Genomic DNA, 27,446 nt, shown 5'->3' with positions numbered 1-27,446 from the left:
TGCCCAAGCTGGATCCATTGAGGCCTTTTAGTAAATCCCTACTTTATTCTTTATCTCTGTCCAGCCTCTGTTCTAGGTCAGCCTTCAAAGGCATCAATAATAATACTGCAATGTTCCCCAGTTGTCAAACCCAGACATTTTTTCATTATTCAGATTTTGTGCATGTGTGGACATTGAAAATATGATCTGTCATTCCACACCTTTGTTTATACTGATCCTGTCTTGAAACATGTTAAGCCTTGTTGGTTTAATCCTGTGTTCTTCTTTTCCAATGGACTTAGATAAAACATGAAAGGTAAAATGGTGATGAGAAGTGACAAAAAGCCTGAATTTCTCCTGATTTCTATATTTGTGCTTTTTTCTGTGCCAAATTTCAGGTTAAGGCATGTTGTACCAGCCTTTCATCCCTCTGAGTGTTAAATGGAAGATCTCCATTATGTGCTGTCATAAAAACTTTTTTTAAAGGCAAATCTTTCAACATATTTGAGATGGGGAAGAGGATAAAACAGTACAAAAAACTCTCCAAGTCGTAAATGAACCTACCTGCCAAAACAAAGCTGATGACAAAACGGAAGCATTTAAAAAGACAAGGAGCATTGAAAATAACATAAAGCTTCCTCAGAAGGTGAAGGTATTTTTAGTTTGGCATGGTGGGGTAGAGACAGCCTTTGGGAAAAGGTTCCAATCTGTGGAAAATATTCTACTGAGTTTTGTGCATATTAAACAGCTGCTTACAGGAAATGGACAACATGAGCATGTGCTTTTCTTTTCTGCTTGTGGATATTTTCAAGATTTGTTGGGATTTTTGGGTTTTATGATCACTTGGGAGTGATTGAGTTCATGGTTTGATTTCCACCCTCTGCCAGCAGACTAGTTTGTACAGGTTTTGAATCTCCAAACAACTTTCTGTAGCTACTCCATGGGGCTCAGAGTAATTTACCTCATGGCTCAGTCTTGACATATGAATGCTCATGTGATTTGCTGACCTTTATCTCATACCTCAGTGACAGACCCTTTTTTCCCCCTTATCTTGCTTCATGTCTCTGTGGAGTGAATATTTTTTGGTAAGGTGAATAAGGCTCTGTAGTGCTAAAACACAGTAAGATTGCAGTGTGTTCTCTTTTCCCAATAATGTTTTCTCTTTGTATATATTTGTATTTTTATATGAAAAAGGCACATAGAGAAAGTATCTTTTATTTTTTGCATTAAAGAATGAACAAAGCAAACAAGTGGAAAAGAAAGTGAGATATAGCCAAGCATTTTGTTACTCCTTTCTCTTGTTTACTGAATTGGTGTTTGCTCTGAGAGAAGATGTTTCCCTGCAGAGTCCAGTGCCTGTCTCCAAGTTTGAAAAGTTTGAGGAAAATGAGTGGGTTTTTCTTTTGCTTTTGCTTCTTACACAAAGGCAATAACTAATTTAGTTAATCAATGTGTGCTAGCCTTTCAGAAGGGCTAGGAGATGACATTTTTAGATACATTTTAATGTAAAGGTTTGCACAATTCTTTCTTTATTTTTTTTTTATTTTAATAATGAAAATAGTGCAGGTGAGTTTAAGCAGACTTCATAAGTGCATGGTGAGGCTAGAGGTGTTCCAGGTAGATCTCAGCTTTTGGAGATACTCTTTTCAAAATTAGCTTTCACATACTTGAAACCTTTGATTGTGAACATTTAGTAGTGATACAATTATTTCAGAATGAGGTTCACAAGGTGCTTGTACATAAGCTTCGGTTTGGAAGATGACCTTGCAATGTGACATAAGAATAGAATATCTCTGTTCTGCGCTCTGAAGCTCAGAAGATTGCAGATACTTTTAAATGGTTGTTACTTAATGATAGCTGTTGACTTACAGGAACAATAGACTTACAGTCAGCTGTAGAATTAAATATAAGTTCCTGCATCCTGGAACGCTGTAACTTGTACACTAAGGAGTTGTTGCCTCTGTCGTTTTTAGCTGCTCATTTGTTTGAATGGTCTCTCGCTGGTCTGTAACCAATTTCTTCATCTCTTAATGCAGAATGGAAGCAGTAACAGTAATGTTCATGTGATACTTGGGGATAAATTGAAAGAGTAGTGCCAGCAGGAGCTACTCTCTAATCCACTGGTACTCTTTCAGACCCAGAATGTGACAATTTCTTTGTCCTAGATTGCATTTCCAGCAAGAGAGATTACTCCAGCTCTGTGGTATCGTTTCCTCTCTCCGAAGAATGTGTGTCCTACCCTGTTTGTGTCTGAGGGGGATGTGATTTATGCAACCAGCAGTTGGTTTCAGCACCACAGAACAACTCTTTTAGAGTGAGTCAGATTATTTACGTGTTGTGGTAGCATTGCTTATATCTCTGCCTGGTGACTTCTGCTTCGATTTATGTCACTGCAGAAAGCATCTGGTTGTTCTTTCAGTTCCCTGACAGTTCAGGTTTGGGTTTCACACTCTGCTTGCACTGTTTTCACATTTCTGCTTTCTCTGGCTGACTGTTGTTATAAATCAACGTTTGGTCAATTTGTCTCCCACTCTGTCTCAGGGCTCCCCTAGATGCATGTTGACAGTCCAAAATGGTTTCTTCAGGCTGACCCAAATGGTTGCTGCTTGCATGTAAAACAAATTAACTTCTGCCTCCCCAGGATGAGAAAGGATTGAATGGACAAATTAAACCCAGGCTATATTTAGCAAATAAGCGCTGCAGGAATTTCCTGCTTTCCTTGCAGTGGTTTAGTAGCTCCCTGTGCTTCACTGAACCCCAAAGTCCCTGGTGGCTGTCACAGTGGAAAGTGTCACCACGATGGTTTTGCCAAAGGAATGGTTGCTTCATTTAAAAGTTTTGGATCAGGAAACAAAGTCAGCTCTCTGGAGAAGAACAAATAAGGTACAAATGTCAGAATGACCATTTCTTAGAGAATAACAGGTTGTGCAACTCCAGAACTACTTGGGAATTTGAGACTTCCCCTATGGAGCCAGGCTGGAAGAACTGGGTCTGCTCAGCCTGGAGAAGAGAAGTTGTGTGCAGACATCACAGCACCTTCTAGGGTCTGAGAGGCTGCAGGGAAACCAGAGAGGGACAATTCCTCAGGAACTTCAGTGACAGGACACAGGGAATGGCTCCCAGTGCCAGAGGGCAGGGCTGGATGGGAGATTGGGAATGAGGAATTGTTCCCTGTGAGGGTGGGCAGGCCCTGGCACAGGGTGCCCAGAACAGCTGTGGCTGTCCCTGGATCCCTGGCAGTGGCCAAGGCCAGGCTGGACACTGGGGCTGGGAGCAGCCTGGGACACTGCAAGGTGTCCCTGCCATGGCTAGGGTGGCACTGGATGATCTCTAAGGTCCTCTCCAACCCACACCATTCCATGATTCTATGACAGATTTTTAATAATGGTGAAATGGTTTGTGAGTTCTTATTTTAAGGAAAAAGGTGCAGAAACACTTTTGAGCCCTACAACCTCTCATGAAGAAAATAAAGCCTGTGAATGCAATTTGCAAGCAAGTGAATTCCCTGCTTTGCCAAAAGATGTGCTCTCAGTCAAGTGTTGTGTATTTACTCTCAAGTAAAACCAATGCTTTCATCTGGCATGTTGAACCTATTTTCACTGCTCTGGCAGTACAAACTCTGTAAGTTGTTTTTAAGTCTGCATAGGGAAAAGTGGGCAAAATTCACCACAGTTTTGATGAAATCAAATTAAAAATTCATGGAAGTAAAGCACTGTTCTGCCTGATCCAGTAAGAGACAAGTTTGGGAAATAAAAAAGCATTAGGAGATGCAGAAGCCTCTGGTGCGTTATTTTATTTAATTTTAAATGTAACTTGTCTATTTTGCGGTGATATTATCACTTGCCTCTTGAATACAGTAATTCTCAGAGGAATAATCTTCCCTCCTACGCTGCTGATGTAGGAATGTGCTGTATTTGATGATCAACAAGAGTATATTCCATAAAGGGCTTTAAGCCAGTAGTGCTTGGAGGAAAGAGAGCTTGTATCAGTAGCAAATCAATACCTTCCTTTTATATTTGTGGAACATACATATTTGTGCTAGATAAATACAGCACTGCCTAGCTCTCTTTAGTTTGCTTACCTGCACAAATTCCAGAGACCACATCTGCATTTTTGTCATTATCATCTCACAAGTCTATTCACAGCAGACAGCCACAATACTAGGGTGGGGGTTTTAACATTCACTTTTGCATGTTGCAAAAAGGCATGGTCTGGAAAAGAATTGAGAACTAACAGTAAAACTTGGTTAAATTAGCAGTGGAATTAGCAAGGAAAGTTAAATATCCCTCGCAGAAAGAATTTAGCTTTTTCAGTGGGATACCTCATGTATGTCTGCTTTAAGCCAGAACAAGGCAGGAGCACTATGAGACTAATTTGCAGCATAGGAACTCAATTAAAATGAGAAAAAATACAACAGTATGAAAATGGAATGGTGTGATGAACAAGTGCAAATTGTATCTCCAGTTTCATGCATTTTGATAATTACAGTTTCTTGACAAAGTCTCTGTACTTCCAGCAGTGTGTCAGGCAATTTACAGCAGGAGAGAAGGTCAAGTTCACTGAAAGTCCAAGTGTGGTCTCACATCATTCCAGCAGAAATAAATCAAGCTCCCAAGAAGTTTGGGTCTGCCCAAAGGCATACTGAAGTTTGCAAATGAGAACTGCTCATTAGATGGGCAATATTTTGGGAACTGGGCACCTTGGTATGAGATTTGCAAGCAGCAGATGCCCTGAGCAGGGAGCTGGGGGGGCAGGAACGTGACCAGGAGTGCTGGGCATGGAGGACTGGCCCTGGCTCAGTCCCAGTTCAGGGCCCCTGGGCTGCAGGGAGGAGAGGAGAGGTTTTGGTCACACAGCACAGGGGTCCAGGGTCTGGTGCTTTGCTCTGTCCGTGCTCAGCAGTGCCAACATTTTCATAAAACACACCTGGGATCCGGGACTCCTCTCTTGGAGTGGCTGTCTAAGCAACAGGAGACTTGCAAACTTTGAATTAAAACAGTAACCACCACTCCAAAGAGCCATCAGTGGGGAGAGGGGATTCACTGCTGCTGCAGAAGGGCACAGAAGGAGGGTGCTGTGGCCTTCTGTGAGTGCAGATTGTTTCAGTTGATTCAGTTCTATGTCCCACGTTAAATATTAATGATCTCCATGCAAATGCTTGATATGGCTGTAATTCCTAGGATGTAAATGGTAGCCTAAAGGAATAGATTTTATAAAGTACTGGGAAATTGCTCTGCTTTATGTTCAGAGGAGCATTATGTAATGGAAGCAGTACTTTAAAAATTGTGCTTTCCTCTCAAGACAGAGAAATGTTGGGAAACCTTTATTGTCTAAAGTGTTTAGTGCCTGAGAATTCCACAGAATATCCATTCTAGATCTTGTAATAAACATTGTCCTAGTCTGCCATGGGAATGTGGCAACTTCAGCTATAGTAAATGAAGAGCATTGTCTGAGTGCTGTAAGTGGATTGGATTTAAAATGGTTAGATTGTGGCTTTGTCAGGGAGAGAAAAAGGACAGCTTCTCACTGAGATAGCTGTTGAACTGAATAGTCCTTTAGAGATAAGGCATCAATAACTTTCTCCTAATCTTAGTTGAGCTTAATCAAACACCTCACTTATCAGACTTAGCTGCTCTCAGGTAAAAGCCTCCTTATCTGGCATTCACAGGGTTTTATAGGAAGTTAGTTAACATCAAAAAGCGCAGATTTTGAGCATGACAAAGTCACCTCTACTCCCCAGAATACAAGCAATCACACTGCTCCCCACCAGGAAAAGCAGCTCAATCTAAAATCTTAAAAGGTTCCAGTCACAATTGGAAAATTTTTCTTTATTAATAATGATAATGGCTGGGATTTTTGTTCTTTGGACTGTTGTGCTCCTGAACAGAATAGCACCAGGTTATATGAGCAAAGAGGGTTGTAAGCCTTCTTGCTTGGGAAAATAAAAATTCTACAGGACAGGGAAAAAGACATAAATTTACATTGTTGAAGATGTAAATGTACATATTACATTATATTTATAATAATGCAGTACACCAGTGGGTGATACTAGAGGGCCTGCATTGCCAAGTTAAGTTCTATGTAGCAAACAAGCTGTTAATTGTGTTTGATGTACTTCTATCTCTGTATTTTCACTTATTGCACATGCCAGCCCATGAAGCAGATGAGAGCTGCCTTTGTTCTGATTCTGCTAATTTTGGTTAGAACAGTGTCCTTTTTTTTGTGAGTAAATACCCTGAGAAGATCCAGAGACAGGATGTTGTTTGCTAAATGGCAAAAGAGATATGAGAGGAAAGATGAAATCCAGAAGGGGAATTGACTTGGCACTGATGTAAAGTAATAGGGGTGATATGAAAGTCTAAGGGAAATGTTTCATTTCAAAAGATAAAAAGCATTATGAAGATTTCAAAGGCCTAGACTGCTACTGAACTCTATCTGGTGCGAGAAGAGTGTGAAATATTAAGCATTTGAAATGTTTTGTTCATATGGGAATTCATTTGAAATTGTTGTTGATTTTATTATGCAGTTCATGTTAATGGATATTTGACTGTAAGGTTGATTATTAATGAAGGACAAATGAAATCTATGCTTAATGTTATGCCATAGTATGTCACCTTGAAACTTTAATTGTAAAAATTCAGTAGGGCCAGACTTGATCAGTATTTCAATTGAGAGCCACGAGACAGATGCAGTAGTGCTGTGACAGGGCCCTGAACAGTTCATTGCAATTCCTGCCACCTTTAGAGACAGGGGTAGAATGGCTACAGCCATTAATAGATGAGAGTATATTATATTAATATGAAGAAGAAAGTAACCAAACCAACCCACAAACCACTTTGGAAGGCTTTGGTTGGCCACCAATCAACAAAACCTGTGTGACACTTTCTAGAATAAATGGGTTTTTTGCAGTCCTGCTGGCTGCAATATTTATTTCAGACCATTCTGAGAATGCTGAATGGTTGTTTTGTTTCATTCCATGATCTACAAGTACAAATTCTTCAGAATTCGAAGGGTCTCAGAAAATATTTTGCAGTGGTACAGAAATACTCATTGGAGTGGGCCAGGATTTTGTGTATGTCCATGGGGCTGTTGAGGGTGGAGCTCTTTGAAAATTTGTTTTTTATTTTCAGATAGAAAGTATTGGTTTGTCAGAAGCGTTTCACTGAATACAAAATATTAGCTCTAGGATGGGGTTATTTTAAGAGCCAAGGAAAAGCAGCCATTATTCCCTTTCCACAGTCCCAAAGCACAGCTGCTGTCAGTCACCCAGCACTGGGATTGCCCCCTTGTTCCCACAGGCATTCCTGCAAAGTGGGAGCCCAGGAGCCTCTGGAGTGGGATCCACGCTTGGAGGGGATGGGGATGGGGCGTTCTGCAGAGCTGCAGAACGCCCCAGCTGCTTTAGGGGCCCCGTCCCCCAGCCCGGGTGCTGTTTGGGGGCTGTGTCCGGAGCCTGGCTGCAGGGAAATAAACCCAGGTTTGCAGCTGGAATGTCACAGTGCCACGCTGTGGTGGTTTGCAAGATCGATCATAGGCAGGAAACTCAGCTGAGGAGCCCTAAAACCAGGGGACAGGGCTCTGGACCTCGCTAATCGCTGCTGCGACAGCTCTCTGCACAAGGCTGATACCTGGGAATTTTACCAGCATGGCTCTTTGCCTCCTGCTTTTCTTCTGCATTTCACTGAAACCAGCACTTGGCTTTGGGAGGGTTTTATAGTGAGTAACTTGCTCTCAAGTCAGCAGAGGGGAATATCAGGAGAAACAACATAAACTCAGTAGTCTTCAGTTTGGTTTTAATTTTTTTCTAAAGAAAAATAACTGTTAGTATCCAGTTGCTTTAGTCAGGCTTTAGATGCAACCTGTATATTTAATATAATCTAGTATTCATTAAACAATTCTTCAGGTTGATTGTTCAAAAATGTGTCTGTCATTAGGGCATCAGATGGATTCTCCTAGGTGATCCCTGTGTTCATCCTAGAAATCCCTTTCTGATCTCATCTGCCTCTCCTCTCAATGGGCTTGTGAAATTAAAACCCTGCACAAAATCAAAGAAATAAGCAGGGAGGGAAGGACAAACCACTCCCTTAAAGCTTCTGCTTTCCTCCTCTGTGCCTCTGAAACAGCACAGGGCTCACCCTGGAAAAAGCAAGAGAAGTCATACTAAAGCAATTATCAATCGATTTCAACTTCTGTATCTCCAGTCTGATTTCTTCAGATGCACGTAGGGAGCAGTGGGAAGCAAGTGCAGCCACTTGCATCTTATGTTGTTTCTGCAACAGGTCCTTGGATGCTGGGCACACAAATTTCAAATCTTTTGAATTATGGCAGTTTGCAGAGTTCTAAAAGGTAGAAAGCAAAAGAAACACAGTCAGGAGTATACAGTGGCTAAAGCAGAGCTAGAAAGAGAATTAGGAGTTTAGTCTTCCACTCCTACACGTGAGAAGAGATTTCTTTAATGATGTCAGGTCTCAATATTTTTCCATGAGTTGAGAAGAACAATTTAAATTCATTGAAATTTTAAATAAGTTTTTTAATGAACAAATCAATGCTCCTTTGTGACACGGGCTAATACTACAACCTTCAGAGCTGAGATATATGGCCTTAACACAGGTTAGACAACCTGCTTATAATTGAGATCATAGAAGCCTTCTCAAGTTGTAATTACAGCGCAGTGTTTCAGGCACTGTTGTTTTTCTTGCATTCCCTGCTACCAGCAGCACATATGTGACTTGCCATTTAACCATGTGCATTGTTCACATTATATCACATTAATAAGGTCAATGCACCTGAGGTGGAAGGAGCTCTTGCACAGATTTCCCCCTCTCTGCTCCTGCCCGTGTCACAGCAAAGGCTCCACAGGTCTCTGTGCTGGTGTCTCTGGGCTTTCTTCTGCCAGATGGTTGGGTTGTAAGTGTGAGGTCTCGTTTCTCATTCTTTTATTTTTTCCCCCTACTTTGGTACATCTTTAATTCTGGAGAGTTTGTTAAATCTGAGTGCAGCAGGTATAATTTTCTCATTAAATCAAAGGACAAGGTCATTATATGTTAAAAGGAGGAAATAACTAGTTCACACATGTTATCTTCACAAAAATATGAGCTGAGCAATTCTGTACTGACCTTTCAATATCATTCAAAATTAAACTCCATATGCACTCTGCTGCAGTCTTCTGCTGCTATGATGCTGGAATGGCTTTTAGAAAAAATAGAAATGGGAACTGTTTCTTTATAACTATTCCATTGCAGTCACTTGGCCCTGATTTTTATTTGTCCATATTTAGCATTTTAATGCAACTCACACATGGTCTCACTGTACCGATCATGGCAGCATCAGGTATTTTCTAACTGCAATACAAAACACTGTGATCTTATGCATGCACTTCTGTCTCCAGAAATACAGCCTTGATATGCTTAAGAGTAACAAGTGGAAGGACTTGCATCATTAAATACTGTAGAAAAGACATTAATATAGATTTGTAGTCATAAAATGAATTGGTCTGTCTCGGTGGCAGGAAGCAATTTCTGCAGGGTGTAATTCCAAACACAAAAGAACATTGCTACAAAGGTGCTGTGAAGACACAGAGCAGTAACAGATAAGCCCCCAGAGTACACATTTACTAGAGGAATATTAGAGTGATTTGAGAATGAAGAAATGGAATAGTAACACTCAGGGCTGCAGTGTTCACATTTGTGAATATGCTTAATTGTTTTATTGCAGCACTTTGAATGTGGTGCCTGACAAATAGGTCTCTGTAAGACGCCTCCCTATCCTGAGGCCTTAGGATGGAGGTGTTTCTGTTTGCTAGCAGGAGTGTCCTGTGTGAGCCATTAATTTATGAAAAGGCTTGGAAACTGCTAAGGGAGGCAGGTACTTTGTGAGGAAAGCTTTGTCTGGCTCTGCTTTCAGAACCCGGCAGAGCTGGCTTGTAATAGCTCCTGTGGTCCTGGAAAACAGCAGAGCATTGATAAATATTTGGGGTTTGAGTAGGGATAATGATGACTATAAACTTTCTGTGCCTAAAATGGAAGCATTGAGGCCAGAGAGTGTGTTGGATAAGTGGGTAATATTTTATTGAAGCTTCTTGACCGAGACTTGTTCTGATGGTGATGAAATTAGAGATGGGTAAAAAAGTGTTTCATCTTAATGTGGGTTGGCTTTGGAAATTCCAAACAAAAGGTCTTTACAGGAGGAGAACAAACTTTGCTAAGGTTGAGGGCAAAATATTAAAGAGCAACAGGAGTGCCATGTTCAGATGGTTTTGCTCTGTTCCAGATTAATGTCCTGACCTTTGTATTTTATTAGTCTGGGATATCACCATATCTTTCTGGGTTTGACCAGAGACCTTTTCCAGCACAGTGCTGTAGTTGATCTGTTCTCAGCCTTTTGTCTATTGTGGCTAAAAATAGTTGAGTTGAGCTAGTCAGGAGTTTGGCTCTTTCAAATACAGACAGAGAGGGTGACTTGCCAAACTGGAGGGAGCACAATGAAATGGTTTCAGTTTGAAGTTGAGTTCATCCCTTTGCTTTAAGATAAGAAATTCCTGAACTGAGAAGGCAAATACAACTTCCACTTTAAGAAAGGACACAAGGAAAGGTCAAAACAATTTAGAAGAGATTTGTCTCTTCAAATAAGGCAAGTAGTTATGTTGTTTTAAAAAAGGAAATGAAACCGTCATTGTGGAGGACTTATTCATGTAAAACAGATTAAAATATGCATTCATAATATGTAAATATAGAGTCAATTAATATGGAGCTTTTTTACAGTATAAGTGATTGTAACCTGCCAGCGTCCTCTGGGACGACTTTGAAACTGAAATGCTTCTTCTCTATAGTCCCAGTTAACAACAATCAATAAACAGTAAACATAAAGCAGTCTGTTGCCAAGTGAGAGTGTCTGAATAGGGCAGTTTAATTTTCAACAGATGAGCAGAATTCACCAGGAGCAGATAGACTCAGGAGCCTGGTATGCATTCCAGGACCAATTCCAGTAGGCAACAGAAAGAGTAAAATTCAGAAAGGATTAAAATTTCTGGGTTCGGGCTAACTCCTGTCTGGTTTCTCTCAGATTTCATCACTTACACCCCTGTGAAGTCAAGATGAAGAGGGCATAAAAACTCTGAAGCATTTATTTCCCACTTCCAGTTTGATCTTTTCTTTGATCCTTGAAAGATTCTGTCAAAGCAGGACAGCTGGAATCTGTCAGGAGGCCTATTGGTGAAGGAGGTCGTGGTGTGTCAATTTAGCAAAGGTGACATCTCTCCCCTGCAAAAGATGGTTCTGCTCACAGCCTGGGAGAGAGGTGCAAAGGGAAGAGGCCAAATTCATTGTAGCTCTCACTGTTGCCACAGCTCCCTGTAAGCCTGGTGCTGTCAGGAATGCTCAAGTCATAGAGGTAACATTATTTACACTTCAAATTATACAAGGGGATGTCTGAATATTTTTCCCTTGAACAGGTGCAGTAGTTACTTGATAATTAAATGATGCCATGTGACAGTGTTTTAAGCTGTCATGCTCTACTCCCCTTTCTAAAATTTAGCCTTTTGGAAGTCATAGAATCATAGAATAGCCTCAGTTTGGAGGCACCACAGGGATCACTGACCCAGCTCCTGTCCCTGCAGACCCTCCAGCAATCCCCCTGTGCATCCCTGGCAGTGCTGTCCAAAGGCTCCTGGAGCTCTGGCAGCCTCGGGGCTGTGCCCATCCCTGGGAGCCTGGGCAGTGCCAGCACCTCTGGGGAAGCAGAACCTTTCCCTGCTCTCCAGCCTGAGCCTTCTCTGCCCAGCTCCAGCTGTTCCCTCTGGCCCTGTTTCCAGTGACAGGATCCAAGGGAACAGCACAAAGCTGTGTCTCCCATATGAAGTCTCCTAATAGGAACACAGGTAAGAAGGTATTTGGCCATTTTCACCTGTGGTCTGGTTGTGTACAATGCTCTGTTCATTTCTCTGATTTTCACTTGGCACATGCTCCTTGGGGTATTCATTGCTGCATCTTTAATTGCATTAATCCAAGTTGCAAATGGATGCACGTTTCTGGTGGTGCAGAGGTTGGCTCAACTAAGTACAAAACTCTTAATTTTAAGTAGATTGCAAAGGGTTTTGCACATTTGGTATGTTCAGCTTTTGAAAGCAGTTTCTGCTGAAAGTCTGGCTACTTAAAATTCAAGCACTCTGCAACTAAGGAACTCCAAAAAGAGGTAATGAACCATAAATTATTGCCGTTAGATATTTAATACTCAATCAGTATGTGCTCTCTCATGCATATCCCACTGGCATTGCATTTATTCTGACAGTGTGGTACTGGTTCAATTACTTTGCTCATTTACAATAAAAGATTAATGAAAAGAGGTATATTTTAGTTCACAGAGATTAATTGCATCCCTTACTTTCCCTACTCTAGAAATATTCAACACATAATCCTGATAGCTTTTTCGTCAACAAGTACATGGAAAATTAATAGACTTCCTTCTGCTGGAATCCTCAGTAGGCTTGCAGATACAAACATCCAGGGAAAAGCTGACTGAAAGTTGGCTTTCTGGTATGGAGGAATTAATTTACTTCCTCTCCCTCATTCTTTCTCTTTCGTTTGCTCTTTAATCCATTCTGATGACACTTTGAATTAGCCAGAAGAAAAACAGGTTTGTGCAGTAAGTGTTGAAAGCAGCATGTCCTTTGTCTTCTGCCATCCAACTAGAACTTGTGGTGTCATTCATTTCTGATGTGTGCCCGAAGACCATTGTGAGGGGAGATGGACGTTCCAAGAACTTACTAGGGTGTTAATGCCTTTTAAAATTTAACAGCCTCTATATTTGCAGAGCACCAGCCAAGGTTACTAGTAAAATTGATTTTTAATCTTGCTATGAATGTAATTGGTACTTGTTTAAAAAAAAAGTGTGCTGTTGACATGTAGGAAGAGGAAAATATTTTGCTTTATTTTAGAGGACTTTTGTTTACATTAAGAAGAAAGGGAATCTAAGAAAAGGCAGTAAGTGCAATAGCACAAAAAAAATACACCAGTGGCTATCATTTACAAAATGTGATTTACATGCAAGCTTCAGAACCTTAAGGTAGATCTTCAGCACTAAAATTATAGCAGGGCAGGTTTTAGAAGGGATTGCTTTGAGTTCAGCTTAGATAACCATCCAGAAGTTCAGAACTTATCACAAATTTCTAAACCCGCTAACCTTACAAAATTAAAGGGGAAATCTGATTAAAGGAATAATTCTTGCAATGTTATGGCAATTGTGGATCTACCCTTTACTGGAAACTATTGGTGGGGGGAAAAGGGATAAAATAAATATTTTAAACCTTAGACAGTGGTATAAAAATAGATGTACAGTTTGAATTTGTATTTAGCACATGCACATATTTGTCTCTCCATGGTCATATAGAAAAGGCTCTTGGAACTACTTTTGAAAATTCTTCCTGGATATCCTTCTCTAAAGCTACAGTAAAATATGTAACAGCTAGCTAAAAGTCTACATCCAGCTCAACCTCAAAATGCAGTTTTATGTATTATGATCCTTTTTAATCTGTACTATTTTCCATCTTATTAAAGTTCAGCATTAATTCAGAGTGAGCCCCACAGAATTAGGGAGTAGAACAGAAGCTGAACTGGTTTTTGATGGGGTAGCACAACTTCTGGGGCAGTTTGGGCTGAGGTGAATGAAGAAGCACAACTTCAGGGAGTCCACATCCTCTGTGGTCACTGCACAGCCAGACTTGCCTCTTCCAAGGGCTGAACAAAGACATGGATAAAATACTCAGCTTTGAATTGTTCTTATCTTACTAATGAGGACTTCAGAGGTCTGTAGAATCCATCTGGAGTGGGGCCTACCTTTTCAACCTTGTCTCACTAGCACTGGGCAGGATCAGGAATTCTGAGTCCTGAGCTTGAAAAGGAGGGTTAAACCACACACATGTGCAAGTTCTGAAGAACTGAGTGGAGACAATATTGCTTAATCCACTGTGCTCTCATTCTATAGATGCTATTGTCAATTTTTCTCCTATTGCTAGGCATGGGGATCTTTCTAGAAATGGCTTCACTGGGAGATAAATGTTCTTTGGCTGCTCTTCAGGCCAGGCTGGGTTTATCTCTTAGTTTGTTTTAATGAGAGCTGAATAGTTTGCTAGTGGCTAGATCTGATTTAGAAAGCTGCAGCAAAACACTACTGTTGTATATAATTCTTCCTGTGTGAAAACTGTTTTAAATCTGAATAATTTAGCTTATTACATGTCTGTCTATGCACACTTTTTCTTTGAATGTTGGATGATTCTATATTTAATTTCTGATCTTTCTACTAGCAGATTTTTTAATTTAATAATACAATAATGTGCTTTAGAGCTGCCTGTAATTACTTGGAAGATATGAGTTCTCTTTGTGTAAGTTATATGTCTGTAATTAAAAGAAGATCTGGCACATATATCTCCAGTTAATAATACTCATGATAATAGAAAACTTGTGTCGATTTTAATAGGAAACAACTTTTTAATTTGCTTTTATTGAATCCCGTGTAAATTGACACAAAACTATTTCCCTCCCATTGCACAGTATTTCTTAAGGAGAAAATTTGATAAAAAAAGACAGTTTTAAGTTCTGCATAGTCCTACTTTAAGCACCTTCACAGAATGTCCCAGCGAGCTATGCCCAGCCATTGGATTTCTCTGCAGGAAGATAATACAGCGTCTGAAATCAGAAGCTGGTTGAGTGTTTCTGCTCAAGTCAAAACTTGTAATGCTGAAGAATCACTTGTTGCTTAACCTTGTAGACACTAGAGCTGCACATACAGCTCAAATTTTGACCTGCAACCTTTTGCACAGAGGTGGAATTTCAGATGTTTGTTATCAGTGTGTCCCTCTCCACAGCCTGAGCAATGAGCTGGGAGCCTGAGAGTAAGAGCCAGTGGATTTAAATCTCCTGTGGCAGAGAACAGACCTGAGATAAGGACAGAGTTCCGAGTCCAGTGTGACAGCAGAAACTGCAAGAGGGAAAGCAGATTGTAGAGACTTTTCTACAGCATCATTCATTTTCCCAACAACTATCATAAAATCATAGAGTGGCCTTGCTTGGAAGAGACTGTATACATCAACTTCCAATCCCCTGCCATGGCAGGGACACCCTGCACTGTCCCAGGCTGCTCCCAGCCCCAGTGTCCAGCCTGGCCTTGGCCACTGCCAGGGATCCAGGGGCAGCCACAGCTCCTCTGGGCACCCTGTGCCAGGGCCTGCCCACCCTCACAGGGAACAATTCCTCATTCCCAATCTCCCATCCAGCCCTGCCCTCTGGCACTGGGAGCCATTCCCTGTGTCCTGTCCCTCCAGCCCTTGGCAATTGTCTCTCTCCATCTTTGCTGCAGCTCCTTCAGGCCCTGCAGGGCCACCCTGAGCTCAGCCCAAAGCTTCTCCTGTGCAGGTGAACAATCCCAGCTGTGCCAGCCTTTCCTGCCAGCAGAGCTGCTCCATCCTCTGCTGATGCTGGAGCCTCCTCTGGGCTCTCTGAGCAGCTCCAGGTCCCTCCTGTGCTGCCCGGGCTGGGGCAGCTCTGCAGCTGGGCTCTGGCTGAGGGCCAGGGGGGCAGAATCCCCTCCCCTGCTGCCCACGCTGGGCCCAGCCCAGGGCAGGGCTTGGGGCTCGCAGCTCTCGGGGCCGGGCAGGGCCAGCTCTGCCCCACAGCTCCCCCAGGGCTCTCCCGGGGCTGCCCCGGCTGCTCAGCCCGCCCCGGATGGATCCGGGGCTGCCTCGGCCTAGGTGCACCCCCGGCACTCGGCCTTGTCCGACCTCAGCAGATTCCCAGGGAATTCCCACTCCTGGAGCTTGGCCAGGTCCCTCAGGAGTGTCCCTGCCCCCTCAGCTCTGTGTCACCTGCAAACCTGCTGAGAGTGCCCTTGATCTCCTCATCTTTTCTGCCTTTAAGCCTGCAGGACCATGAGAAGAGAATATTTTGATGAAAATCCTTTTTGTGGCTCCTGCACTACCAGACAGTGAGGAGTTCCCCACAGCAGTGTCTCCAGTGAAACTCCAGCTCCTTTGGCTGTAGTTGCCCCTTTCTCACTGCTGGAGAGTGGAATGAGTGCACCTTGGACTGGTCTAACTCTGCACTTCTGTTCTGCTGCCTCAGTCTGATCCCCAGCTGGTTGTTAATATTCTGTGTGAATATTTATATCTCTGTGCCTCTGTTTCATACCAGAGAAGGACTTGGTGGTCTCTAATTTGCAAATGTATTCTTCAAGCAGTGGTCTTGCAGAGACACCCCTTAAACTAAATTTATCAAGTCTTACATGCTTGTACAGTTGCACCCCAAGTCCCGAACCAATTAATTCAGTGTGGTATTAAAAGACAAGAACAAAGGATATTTGAGGGTGCAAGACATGTTTTTTCACTGGGTTTGGTGATCTTTTCTCACTTTTTCTCTACTCTGTCTTTTGCCTTCTATCAGAGACCACATCTTAAATGGTAATATTTTATATCTCCTTGAAACTCTTCCAAAACTGCTGCAAAACTCTGTATTTTTCTTCATCTTAAATCTTAACTAAGTCTTTATCTAAAATTTTGGGCAGATAATTTTCCACAGTGCTCATAGAATAAATCAAAGCATCTGTTTCTTTAGCATTTGATTTTCTTTCTGTTGCAGTCAGGGATGGACCAGCCAAGGGAGAATAGAAGAGCATTGATCTCTTTTCTTCCCCTTGGCTGAGTAAGATCTCTGGTGATGTTTGTTTCTAGGACATAATTCAAAAGTTCAGGAAAATCAAAAGTCTTCCCATTTGCTTCAGAAACCTTTGAATATGGCTTATAAAAGACAATCACATTTATTTTTTGTGCATGTATATAAATATTAAAGCCAGGATAATATCTGTATGGAACCACCTTGCTTAATTAAAATTTGGCTTATACAGATATTGATTCTTTAGCTCAGCAAAAGCAAAAACAATGCCAAGAGTGAAATGATGACAGGTCTTGGGGGTGAATATTCTAGCAGAGCACGTTAATATCAAGCAAGTAAAAAGTAATGTGGAATAAGAAAAAGGGCCTGATGTGCTGAGTTCTTTTAATGAACTAGAATGCTGACTCAGATCGTACAGAATCTTAATTATTTTTTAGAGGGGGAGGAAGATCAGCTTAGTACTACAATGTGTAATCATATGCAGCTCTGCTCTACCTTTAAGAAAGTAAGACAAGATAAATTTTAGTCATATTACTTAAAATTGAATTCTGTTGAAACTTAGTGTCTTACCTTTATTAGTGTAATATTTTAAGTCAGAGGCACTCTCTGAATGACTTTGTGAGGCAGAACAAGCAGAAATCAATCACTGAATTAATAGTTGTGTATAAGAGTGGTTCTTGGTGTCTTAGAACTGTCCTCCTTTAACAATGTCTTTTTTTTTTTCTCCTGGAGTGAACAAGGAAAGACTTGCTTGAGTACATCTGCATCAAATATATTTGAACATTTTACTAAATCTGTCAGATCCTCATCCTGCTCCCTCCATACTCTGACACTGTCCAACTCCATGACAATAAATGAACTAGGTAAGGTTATAGAAGGGTTTTATGATGGAGGCTGTTGGATCCTCAGGAAATTCTGTCCTGAGAGGGAAGTGCAGGCACAGTCTGAGCTGTAAAGCTTAAATTACTTATGCGTTATAAATCATACAGGGGTGAGGAAAAGATCTAGAAGCTTAAAAGGTAATATGGGTTAAGCTTAGGTAGCTTGTTCTAAAATCGGGCTGCAGTGCTTCCATGATCAGCCTTTCCATGGATGCAATCCTGGAGTTCTCAAAATTGGTCTTATTTGGATTTTATCCAGTTTCTTGACTTTTTACTATTGTTTTTTATCCTCCAAAACTAATAGCTAAGGATGGTAAAATTGATTACCATTGGGAAATTCACAGATGCTTCATTAAATGGATTCTCTTTTACACACAAACAATGCATCTGAATCTCCATATCTTTAGAGATTTTCTTGTGTTCTGTTTCAACTCCTTGTGAGGAAAAGATGGAGTTTCGCTGCCTGAATCTTCTGTATAAAAATGTTACTGGAAAAGCAGCATGTACTGATACTGGCTGTTCAACTACCTGTTGTGTATTGCTTTTTATTACCAAAACTGTTGGAAACCATGAGCTTAAAAAACTTACATGAGACAAAATCCCAAAAATATCCCCAAAACAAACAAAAAACCTCCAAATTTTTGTGAGATAATGTTTATTAGCTGAAGAGTAGGCATGGTTACTGAGATACTAAGCAAGTTGTTATTGGTCATAATCTTAACAAAAATATAATCAGGTGAGAAAGATGATCAGGGTTCAATATCTTTTGCCTTTTATCACAAATTATTTAGTATTTAATTCTATTTGATTATGTGAAAAAAGCTTAACATCATTTATTAGCTGAACCTTCTGGAAAGAAAGCCGAACCCAACAATACTGTTTGGATAACTTTCTCTACAGAATAGCAATTCTTTGTGGATAAATTTAATTATATCTAAAGAGCTGTCATTAACTAGGTGATGATTTCAAGGAAAAGTACATAGCCATCCATGGGGACTTATATATTTTGTTTGTTTTTCTTGCAGCAATAAGAAACACCAAAATATATTAAATCAAGCTCTACAAGCAGTTCTTTGTGGTATGCTTTGCCCTGCTATTGCTCTCAAGCTCTGGCATGTCTGAGAGCCCAAACACTGACTCAAATGCTCATTTGGGAACATTTTCCTTATGAAGCTAACATGGATATGATTAGCAGTTCAGCTGGACCCCTCGTTTGTTGTTCAAATAAATAAAAGGACAAAGAAGAGTGTGTTTGAGGGGACCCTTTTATAAAAGGTGTCTTTTGTGTACCCCACTGCAGCTAAGGCCAATGTTGGTGCTGCAAAGGTGACTTGAATGGAACTTCGTTTGAATAATAAGGACTAAACAAAACAATTTACTGTAAACCCAAGGTATTTGGTAAAAGTGGTGGTTCTGTTAGGTGAACAGGAGAAAAGCAAAGCTCTTGGAGCTCCTTTTTTTTGGTTTGGTCTTTGTCAGAATATTATTTAACTCAATATCTGTTAAATGGCCATTAAATAGCCATCAGGTTTTGCACTTAGTCAGCTGCTCAGGTGTCCTACTCAGTCTCTGTCCCCACTGACTCTCTTCTTGATCTTCTCAGCACCTATGTGTGGAAGACAATGCTTTGGAAAACTTGTTGTGTCTTCCTCTAAAGGAGTTCTGTACTGTAATTTATAGTCATTAGGATTACACTTAGAGGGTAAAACCCCCCAAAGTTCCTGAAGTAACACTCGCATGAATTTGTTCTGTGGCTCTGGGGAGGAGTTAACTGCCAGACTAGCTAGTCCTGCTTTGAAGCACGAGAATAAAAGCAGCCCGGAGGTGCAGAGGCTTTCTCCTAAAAAATAAATAAATAAAAAAAAAAGCTGGGGAGTACACAAGAGAGTAGGGGGGTCTGGAGAGAGGAGAGTCAGGTCATTGTAAATGGGGGATGTGCTTCTGGGCAGTGGTCAGAGTCACACCTGGACAGAGACAAGACAATTCTATGAAAGCTAATGACACTACTGAGTTACCAAATGTATTTCAGCATAGGACTTGATGTGAATACAGCTGAAATGATCAGCTGGTGCATTTATAATCTCTGAACCTTTTGGGTTTATCCTCTTCCAAACTCTAGTGATTTCCCTTCTCTGAATTGTTTTTTCTTTGCAATCTCTATCTCACTCTAGGGTTCTCTATTCAAAGCATAAAATGAAAGAGTGGAAAAAAGGAAACTGAACCATTTCACAAGAAATTTATTGCAGATAGCAATTTAGTAGACTCATTATCCCAGTGTGAGGAAAATATAGTAGAATCCTAAGAAAACCAACACAATAGAAATGCAGTGAATATACCCAGGGATTGAATAGACAATTTCATAATTTCTCAGTTCAGGTTAATAAAGATCGTAATTCATTTTGCTCTAACAGAATGTATTAAGTAAATGTTAAGTGCTAATTAGTATCCTGCTATCGAAAAAGCAAGAAATATATCACAAGAGATAAGTTCAAACTGGTAGAAATTGTTAAGTTTCTGGGTAATTGGGAATGGTATAATGAAGGTCTTGGCAGAAGCCTCAGTAGGAAAAAGGTTAAAAATGCTTGCAAGAATTTTTCAAGCAAGTCTAGTTACAAAATATATCCATTGCTGAGAGAAAGATGGAGAAAGGATGGTTTTACATTTTCAATATATATTTTAAGACAGCAGCAAACAAACAAGAAAGGCAGTTTCAGCATTGCCAGTGCTATTAACACAGCTTTCTTGATTGCAGCAGTTTAATGTATGCTGTTTCCTGATGGGTCCTTCCCTATATCCCCAATAAACACTTGTTTTGAAATGCAAAGACACTCTTGTAAGTGGAGTCAACAGAGCTGGTCAAAACCAGTGAAAAGAGAGTCATTTTGTTGGACATATTCTGAGGCTATGAAATCAATAACACTTCAGAGAGTGCATTTATATATTTGCTTATCTCTGTGGTATATCTCAGGTTTTGGCTCAATGGGAGGGATTTCTGCCATGGATGTGCAGGTCATGCAGTAAACTCTGGTGTCCTGAAGTGGATTGTGTTTGTCAGGCAGCTTTGACAGCCTAAACTGTGCTCTCCCAAATCTGTGCTCTTTCCCCATTGCAGAAGCAGCAATTCTAATTTACCAGGTGAAGGGATCAGCACAGCATCAATTTATTCTTAAAGGACACTTTTCACAGAATCATAGAATGGTTTGGTTTGAAAGAGATCTTAAAATAAGCTCATTCCATCCCCTGCCATGGCAGGGACACCTTGCAGTGTCCCAGGCTGCTCCAGCCCCAGTGTCCAGCCTGGCCTTGGGCACTGCCAGGGATCCAGGGGCAGCCACAGCTGCTCTGGGCACCCTGTGCCAGGGCCTGCCCACCCTCACAGGGAACAATTCCTCATTCCCAATCTCCCATCCAGCCCTGCCCTCTGGCACTGGGAGCCATTCCCTGTGTCCTGTCCCTCCAGCCCTTGGCAATTGTCTCTCTCCATCTTTGCTGCAGCTCCTTCAGGCCCTGCAGGGCCGCCCTGAGCTCAGCCCAAAGCTTCTCCTGTGCAGGTGAACAATCCCAGCTGTGCCAGCCTTTCCTGCCAGCAGAGCTGCTCCATCTCTCTGATCACCATTTCAAGCTGCTATCCATGCTACAGCAATTATGAACTGTATGTGCTTTTAAATTTACCTTTTACTTTAGGAGTTTCTGTTCACCAAAGTAAAATATCTTCATTTCTAGTTCCCCAGCTCCTCTGCCACTGTTCCATGTTCATGTGATCATTGCCCTAAACCCTTTCCTGTCACTTATTCTGACTTATAGCCTAAAAACGTGGGCATTTGATGTTTCCTGATGGTTACTACCTGCAAATCTAATTTCAGGCTTCTAGTGAGCAAGGGACTCTTCCGATTCCTTCAAGGATTTCACTTTAGTGCTTGGCAGGCTACATCCATGCAATTGTTTGCTTAAACTCTGGGTTTGACTGACCTTTTTCAGCCTGTGGATGGTCTGGAGAGTGTTGAATAGAAAACTTAGTGACACAGAAAGCAAACTGTAGGAGTGCAGTCTGATGTCTCATAAAACTGACAAAATAGGCAAAAAGCAGATGCTCTTCCTCAGTTCATTCTCAAAAAAAAAAAAAAGAATAGATGGCCTTAATCCTTCCTCTGTCTAGAAGAAAAATGTGTTCTTATAGTTAGTTATGTTAACTACTTACCAGAGTCACTTTGTACCATCCAAAGACCTTGTAAACCTTTTCTAAACTGAGCTATTGAAATAGACTTTTAGATAGACTTCCTGTAAATGGATTTGTATTTGTACTGCTGATGCATTCAAGAGAAGTTATTGAGTCCTTCAGTGCCTCTTTACCCATTCACTCAAACGCTGCCATAGAATGGGTTTTCCAGGGCTAATGCTGTATTTTCTGTGAATAAATTTTTATAAACTCATTAAAATTACTTTTTATGTAAAGAGTGCTCCTCTTTGGGGATGAGATTTTAAAAAGTCTTCTGCTTGAGAACAGTAGGGAAAAAATAAAGACCATTTAACATTGCACCAGATTTGGCTCTTTTCTGTAAAATAAAGCATTACAGCAATGAGGAAAACTTGTACCAAATCAGGTGCTTCAGCATGTGAGATGGGGTTCTGTATGTGACACAAATGTGGGGAAACTTACTGTTGTTGCTGTGCTGCTGCAGAATTAAGGATCTAATTTTAATTGAGTTTCCATGTAATGATGACTTCAACAGTAATTTACTAACTTTAATTAAAATACTTTCCAGCTAATCTTTGGACATTATCCCTTTAATTATAAAAGGCATCTGTTATATTAATAGCCTTGGAGACTGCCTTATTTGCTTTAAAATGTAGGTGCATGTACAATTAAACTTTTGCCATGTTTCACTGTGTTCTGGGCAGGATCAGTGACCATTATGCATTACAAGGTTTACAGAGCTGTGATAATGAAGCAAATTTGTGCTGAAAACCTGTACTTCAAGGGAGTATTAAAGCTCATTAATTTCATTAGCTGAATGTATCTTTTTCAACATAATTTTAAAGAAATCTTGCAACCCATGTGAGAATACCCTGGCACTGCAGAATGGACCAATTTGTTTAATAGCTCTGACTTCATGGCAAATAAACATTTTCACATGATTAGTCTAATAGCGTGCTAAGATGGAATTTTCTTTCAAAGTTTGGCATTTTCTCTTTTGCATATTTCTTAACTGCATTCAGCAGTGACATGTTATATTCCACATCATTAGGAACCAGTAGAATCTCAAGAAATGATATTGCTTGGTACAGAACAAATGAAGCTCAGAGTTGCACAGAGCAGACTGGAGCACAGCTGTAATCCAGGATGGGAGGAGAAATCAAACTGATGGCCGAGGAGACTGGAGTTGGCTGCTTCCAGCTCAGCTCCTGTGTTACCCCTGCAGCTTCAGTTGTTGCATTTACCATGGATATGAATTGGAAAACTAGTCTCATGGAACTGCTGTTCTAGTCCAACATCTTTCTTCTGACCTCTGGTGTTTCTTATAAAGACCACAGATCTTTACACGATTTTTTGGTTGTGTTTTTTTTTTCTTCCTGCAGCTGGGAAGGATATACAGCATGGAGAAAAGAAAGCAAAGCTGTTTCTTTTGCAGAGAGTGTTGGTTGAAGAGAATTTGAAGGTGCACAATCATAGGCCAGGGGATATTGAGGGTGTCAGAGGATTTTGTGATCAGGGAGGGGAATTTCAGGAGTGAAGTGAACTGAGCAAGGATGGCCTGAGGTGTCTCTGCCTCTGTTCAGTGTGAGGTGATGCAAACAGTATAGTAAAAACAGGATGCCCCTCACAAAGGAAATTATTGTCATCTGACTCCATTGATTCAGATGTTGAACAATTGCTTTATTAAACTATACTATGTACTATGTACATTAATGCTATACTGTAACTATATGACAAAGAATACTAAAGAATACTAAAGAAAAACTCATGACTGTCTCCCGACAGTCAGGACACAGCTTCAAGTGATTGGCTAAGGAAACAAAACAATCCTCAGCAGAATCCAATTGACAAATCCCTTCAGGTAAACATTCTTCCTAACACATTCCACATGTGCAAAGACAACAGGAGCAGCAGCAGCAAGTAGAGATAAGAACTGTTTTCTCTTCTTCTCTCTGTGCTTTTCCAGGAAGAAACCCTCAGAGAGAGATTTATGTCTCTCTCTGTTCAGAGAATGTGAATGCCACAAACAGGACCCAGAGTCCTTGGAAGGAGAAGGATCTTCCCTTCCACTGTTGGGGTGGGTAGAGGACAGGGTCACTCATACCTCTTTGGGTCAGCTCTAAGTACCTTTCTGAGCATTGTTTTGGGAGACCACCTACTAGATACCCACTCAAAAGACAAATTTCTCTTTTTCTAATGAACCCATTTCCACACAAGTACAATGGAATTCCTAGAATGCCAGTTTAGAAGAGATTTCAAGGATCATCTGGTCCAACCTTTCCTGGCAAAAGTTGCTTTGTGTTTTTGAGGGTGCTGTCTTCTGTACTATGGGGGTGGCTTTGTCCAGCTGCCACACGGGAGGATCTCAGAGCTGACTCCTCTTGAAGGTTGTCTCCAGATTTAGGTGGGTGTCTGTTAGGCTTTCCTTTATCTTCTCAAGAGTTTTGTGTCAACAATGAAAGATGGTTTTCTAAAGGATGAGGTTCTGGCATCTGCTCTGGAAGGAGCAGCAGCCCAGTCTCCAGTGCTGGGTTCAGCATCCCACTGAAGGTGTGGTATCGTCAGGAAGCTGAGAAAAGATATCAGAATTCACCCTGCGTCAGTCTCCCAGAGATTGTACAGCCTTAGCCACTTAAGAAGTTCTGTTTCTTTACTGTTATTCCAAGAAATACTTGTTTTACTAAAATAACATTCTATTGGTGAGATTAAGTGCTGCAATTAAGGACTGAAAGTGTCTAAATATCCTTTCTTTGACAATGCACTATTACATAAATATTTTCCCTTCTTTTTTTCTTTAATGCAAGTGAGATCTAAGTGTTTGGTGCTCTAAATTAAAAAAAATCTTTATAACCCAGCTGTGTAGCTGAAAGTACTTATTAGAAATTGTTGCCTTCATATCTCCCACATCTTAATTGTTTATTTACATTAAGAGCTAAAACCAAAGAAACCCCTCCTGTTAAAGTCATGACAGATTAGTCTGAAATAGATGAATCTTGCAGTGATAATATAGTCCAAATAAGAAGTGCTTTGCTGTGAGCTGAAGAACTCTATCCACTCACTTACTAAAAATGTACTCCCCACAAATAAATACAACTCTTTACTTTTAGACAAGTCCCATATTTGTTTCGGTATTTGAGGAAGCAATTTAAATAACAACTTGATCATTATAATGATCATAATTCATCCTAAGATTGGTTTAGCTAATATTAACTCTAAGCCTCCTTCCATAGCTGTTCATCTGGAGTAAGACCCTTCTGTACTGTCTGAATTCTGGTTCAGTTTCTGACAGATCATTCTCCCTGCTGGCTCTGAGGTTTGGTACTTTGGATTGCCAGAGAAGTCCCTTTCTTTTCTGCATAGTCTTTCTTTTTTTCTCAATAGGCAGAAGATACAACAAAAAATCATGACAGCTTAAAAGTTTCAATTGTTTCTAAAACAGGGTAAAAGTTTGGTTTGCAAGTATGAAAAATAAGTTTAAACTTGATCCCAAATTTAATCCTATCAAATAATGGCAGTATATTTTCTCATAAAAATATAGAACTGTTACTGCTTTTATCTTAAGAGGACAACTGAAGGAGTTAGGCTTGGGAAACTGCGGCCCATAATATTTCCCTTAGTGTTGATAATTTCCAAGATCTTTGCATTCATCCCACACACACAGCAGAGCACCAGTTACAGAAAAGACAAACACCTTGACACAAGGTGTAAGGAGCAGCCAAAACTGAGATGAGTGAGGAAAGCCTTAATCCAGAGCTGCACTGGCATCTCCTGGTGCTCACCCAGAAGACTTCTGAAATTTTGCTTCTTTTCTTAATGGGTATCTTGTGACTCCAAGGGTTTTGTGTAAATCCTGTATCCTGGCTGAGAAAGGTTTGCATTCCAACATCTTTTCCCTGAACTGCATTGTTTACCTGTTTTTGTCGGAATGTAGGTGTGGTTGGGTTTTTTTCTCTTCTTTTCCGAATTTGTCTGCTGTAAGCTACAACACAGCATTTCCCCTGATTTACACGGCCAGGAGAAATCCTCAACCAGAAAGCAATTGTTGTTAATTAGTATCACACTGCCTTAAAGAAGAGTTGTTGAGTCTTTTAATTTTGCATAGTTGATTTTATTTTAATGTCCCTGCAGACTGCTTTCTCCATGAAGTTTAATGATGTTAATGATAATAAAGTCATTTGCAATTACTGTGATACAACTTTGGTTAAGACAAGCTAAAAGGAGAATTGAACTAGAAATTGGTGATCTTCTCCTTATTCAGTAGTTGCTTTTATTAACTAATTTAGTTGCAGGGTATTTATGAATGAGATGGGGTGGTAAGTTTGGATGTTTACCTAAAATTAATCAATCACCTGAACTTTCTGACACAGACAATATTTCACAGTGGTAAAGCTGTGGGCCAGGCTCTCTGCTTCACTTAACTTCATTTGACCTCACTAGAGTCCATTAGTTCTGCTGCTTCAAAGTGACTTCAAGTCCAATTATCTTCCATGGAAACATTCATCCACGTCCTGATCTGTTTGGAATAGAAACCCATTTGGCAGAAGAAAGATCATGTGCCACCCTCTCCTTCATGTTTTCTTAATTTTGTTTTTGAAAATCTTAACATTGCTTCTATTGCAGTATTCCAAATTTTTTATTATGAATAGTCTGTACTTTGAAAGGGGGTAAAGGTGAAAATACAAGGCAGCATGTTATATTTGCATTTTTTTAATATTCAGTTTTTTTCTGGCTACAAAATGAAATGACAGGCTTTCAGCACACTGTGGATATTTGTAGAAGTAATGTTGTCTACACTTACTATGATAGAAAACCAGATAAAACAGCTCTCTGGAGTTGTTGAAGACTAAAATAGAAGATTTTTTCAATCTAACTGCAAGGTCTTGCTGATGTCCTTACCCATGATTATACTGTTTCTTCTACAATGCTGATATTAAACTTGGAGTTGTGTGGTATCTCACTAACTTCTAATTGCTGTATCTTTAATGGAGTGTTACTTATTAGGTCTTCCTCTTGATCTTTTCAAAATTATCTGTTTAAACCATCTCAAATGCAGTTCTTTTCAAGACTGAAATAGAAGAGGACAGATTTATCCTATTAATGCTTAACTCTTGCACACTACCTCCAGTTGGTGACACGGCTGATTAAACATCATGCATTTTCTAGTGGGAATGACTCCTCAATCTCTGAATGTCTTGTTCTCCCTGTCACCACCTCCAACTTGCTGATACTCAGCACTGTGAAGCTGCTTTTTTCTACCTCTTTTTTAATTTTTTTTTTTTTGTTTAAACCATAGTCTAACCAGAGGTAACAATGAAGCAGTGTTATTTGTGTAAAAGGCTCATGCCCATAAGAATTCAGAAATTCTGACTGTTTCTGATATATAAATGTGTTTTGTGATAGTCATCTTGTCTTCAGTATTTCCAGAGGTTTTGGTTTTATAAAAATCAATCATGTAGTAGACATTTTTATATCAGACTTAGCTGAATTATCATTCGTTGTTTCAAAAATCATGGAATCATATGAGGATTTGGGTTGGAAGCATCCTTAAAATCATCAAGTTTCATTCCCCTGCCTTAGGCAGGGACACCTTCCACTATCCCGGGCTGCTGCAAGCCCCATCTAACCTGGCCTTGGACATTTCCAGGGATGGAGAAACCACAGAGCACTTCCTGTGAATTTGGTGTAGTCTGGCCTGGACCAAGGGATTCGTAAAAAGGCCCATTCATTCAACAGCTG

At 40.5% G+C, this 27,446-nt stretch overlaps 3 long non-coding RNA genes across 5 annotated transcripts; 1 reads left to right on the top strand and 2 right to left on the bottom strand.

Moving 5' to 3' along the window:
* Nucleotides 1–1,089: 1,089 nt before the first annotated feature.
* On the bottom strand, nucleotides 1,090–17,323 carry LOC135279429 (uncharacterized). 2 transcript variants are annotated; one of them, XR_010346669.1, is made up of 3 exons: nucleotides 17,205–17,323; nucleotides 4,061–8,318; nucleotides 1,090–2,843 (listed from the first exon to the last, which is right to left on the bottom strand). It is a non-coding gene; the product is annotated as an uncharacterized LOC135279429 (long non-coding RNA). The 2 variants fall into 2 exon arrangements; XR_010346668.1 differs by lacking the exon at nucleotides 17,205–17,323 and adding an exon at nucleotides 15,841–15,967.
* Nucleotides 15,287–20,339, top strand: LOC135279431 (uncharacterized). Of its 2 annotated transcripts, XR_010346672.1 has the most exons (3): nucleotides 15,287–15,383; nucleotides 17,367–17,497; nucleotides 18,541–20,339. It is a non-coding gene; the product is annotated as an uncharacterized LOC135279431 (long non-coding RNA). The 2 variants fall into 2 exon arrangements; XR_010346671.1 differs by lacking the exon at nucleotides 15,287–15,383 and having other exon boundaries at nucleotides 16,097–17,497.
* A 3,030-nt stretch (nucleotides 20,340–23,369) lies between these two features.
* Nucleotides 23,370–26,600, bottom strand: LOC135279430 (uncharacterized). Its single transcript, XR_010346670.1, has 2 exons — nucleotides 26,060–26,600; nucleotides 23,370–24,279 (listed from the first exon to the last, which is right to left on the bottom strand). It is a non-coding gene; the product is annotated as an uncharacterized LOC135279430 (long non-coding RNA).
* Between the last annotated feature and the right edge of the window lie 846 nt (nucleotides 26,601–27,446).

Source organism: Passer domesticus, chromosome 12, assembly GCF_036417665.1.
Source record: "Passer domesticus isolate bPasDom1 chromosome 12, bPasDom1.hap1, whole genome shotgun sequence".
NCBI classification, from domain to species: domain Eukaryota; kingdom Metazoa; phylum Chordata; class Aves; order Passeriformes; family Passeridae; genus Passer; species Passer domesticus.
The sequence above is the reverse complement of the archived record's forward strand: the minus strand, read 5'-3'. Positions and strand labels throughout refer to the sequence as shown.